The sequence below is a fragment of the Megalopta genalis genome, unplaced genomic scaffold (genome assembly GCF_051020955.1).
Source record: "Megalopta genalis isolate 19385.01 unplaced genomic scaffold, iyMegGena1_principal scaffold0300, whole genome shotgun sequence".
NCBI lineage: Eukaryota > Metazoa > Arthropoda > Insecta > Hymenoptera > Halictidae > Megalopta > Megalopta genalis.
The window spans coordinates 15,001-17,500 of NW_027476369.1; the positions used below are offsets into that span (position 1 = coordinate 15,001).

The 2,500-nt window shown below is 44.0% G+C and overlaps 1 non-coding gene and 1 pseudogene across 1 annotated transcript; both read left to right on the forward strand.

Annotated features, from left to right (window-relative positions):
* The first annotated feature begins 1,123 nt into the window (after window positions 1-1,123).
* On the forward strand, window positions 1,124-1,278 carry LOC143263039 (5.8S ribosomal RNA). Its single transcript, XR_013036622.1, has one exon. It is a non-coding gene; the product is annotated as a 5.8S ribosomal RNA (ribosomal RNA).
* Window positions 1,279-2,382: 1,104 nt separating this feature from the next.
* LOC143263052 (large subunit ribosomal RNA) overlaps window positions 2,383-2,500 on the forward strand; it is a 7,605-nt pseudogene continuing 7,487 nt past the window's right edge.

Here is a 2,500-nt window from a genome sequence, read left to right on the forward strand (position 1 = left end):
AGATATATGTGTTGTTGGGGTTTGTGATTATGAAGGTGCCCCAACGCACAAAAATATATAAAAATGTACAAAGTTGGGATGTGGTGTGGTGGAGAAGAGTTGGGCCCGACCAGATCATTCGTGCGTGATTTACACGGCAGACGTGTGTACTACACGTATTAGGCCTTTGATCTGCGTTGCGTAGGCCATCTTCCTTCCAAGACACACACGTGTTGGGGTTTGTGTGATTTTATGATAGTGCCTCAACACGGAAAAATAAGCGTACGAGAAGAGTTGGGCCCGACCAGATCATTCGTGCGTGATTTATACACGGCCAGACGCGTATTATATTACACGTATTAGGCCTTTGATCTGCGTTGCGTAGGCCATCTTCTCGATAGAGAGAAAGCCAATGTATTCTTTTTTCTTTCTTTACACACACACACACACAGTTGTAGTAGGACAGGGAGGGATGCGAGCGTGCTAATCACGCTTCCTCAAGTCTTCGCTGTGGTGTAAAAAAAAAAAAGAAAAAAAGGAATCGTTGGGAAAGTCCAAAGGACGAAAATATCGGGCAGTCTGAAGATAACTTAATGCTCGTTTACATTGGTATCAAGAGAGACCGGCTTGTGTAGCTCGTTTCAATGCTGTGTCGTTGTCATTGACACCCTACTCTGTTGCGCGCTAGTGGCAGCATGAGCGTGGGACGTATATATATATGACACCCAGCTAGAGCCGGCCGTGAGTCCGTCCGGTGTAAATAACGACGAAAGGAGAGAGAAACTTTTCGAATCCAGTATCGGGTTGATAATTGTCCAGTTTGAATATCCATATCCCCGTCGTTTTTGGAGGTGATATACTCTCTGTGTTTCTTCGATAGAAGGCTTTTCAATGTTCTATTCGCTCCGACCGTCGAACTTGCAAGAAAACAGTGGTTTTGGATTTGCTCGTACATATATATATGGTTTCGACGGAAATATCTCGTTCTTTAAGGGACAATTATGTCGTTGTACGACGACTCCCGAATCTCCTTCGCGCGCTGGTTGGAGCTCTTCGGGTATCGGCTTGTTCCGAAATATAACACAAAAATGTGGTGGATAGCAAATACACATTATATATATATGAGAGAATAAAAGGGAAAAATTACCCTGAACGGTGGATCACTTGGCTCGTGGGTCGATGAAGAACGCAGCTAATTGCGCGTCAACGTGTGAACTGCAGGACACATGAACATCGACATTTCGAACGCACATTGCGGTCCACGGATACAATTCCTGGACCACGCCTGGCTGAGGGTCGTTTACGTACTTATAAACTGCTTGCGTTGATGGCACTTGTTGCCTATATACGTACGAGCGAATGGTGGGCGCTTCGTCGGCGTTTGTCGCGGTCCTATGAATATTGAGAAATTTTACGTACGTCTAACAGTCTTCGAGAGAGATGGAAATCGTGTTCGAACTAGCGTGAGTGTGGAAGGCGGTGTCGTGTGTCGTATATGTTTTATATACGTCCGCCCGTCTGAAACACCGCTTCGAAGCGGTGACAAAATCTTTTTCGGGACGATTCGTATTCGTAGAACTATCGAGATTTCACTGGTACATTTTCAACGCGCTCCCGACGTCGCCTGAAATGAAACGAGATGGGTTTAACCCACGAAAGCGTACTACACGAGTCTGTCCTATGTGAAGACTGTGTACAGAGATCGAACGAACGCATGAAAGAAATTGAACGAAAGAACACATAACCCGCAAAAATATAGAGTAGAATTGTGACCGTTGCTTCGAATTTGAATTTATATGTATATATATATCATAGCCCCAGGGAGTGGAACCTATGAGTGTGGAAGGATGTCTCTTACCGTTATGTTGCCAGAGGAAAAAAAGTCTCTCTCTTCGTACGACACATTTGTGTACGAATTGTATCGATGGCTATATAGATCCGATGTTGCACATATTCTGAGTAAAGAACACCCCACCCGGGTTACCGTCCTAAAACTCTTCTATTGGTGTGGCTATGATGTGTGTGTGTCAACGCAATCGCGAGTCTGGTTCTACGGAAAACCGTTTGTCGGTCGCCCCATATATCTTTTTGTTCTCTTCAAATGATCGAATAGCGAAACCGCACGAGATCAATCGGTCGTCTAGTCCCCGAAAGTACTTTTCGGACGGACGTTAAAGTTATACCGATTGTAATCGTCTTGCGAGTGTTTCGAAGATCTATATTTGGAGAGGATATCGAATTTTATAAAAGATATATTGGTGAGGCGCGATAAACGGTTTTTTTTTTGCTTTAAGGGTTTTTTGTGTTTTTTTTATTTTTTTTTTTTTTTGTGTTGCTCTGTACACGTTTCGCAAAATGCTTTCGGGGGGGGAAGCTCTGAAAAAATTTTTTTTCACGTTCCGACGACCTCAGAGTAGGCGAGATTACCCGCTGAATTTAAGCATATTACTAAGCGGAGGAAAAGAAACTAACCAGGATTTCCTTAGTAGCGGCGAGCGAACAGGAATTAGCCCAGCACTGA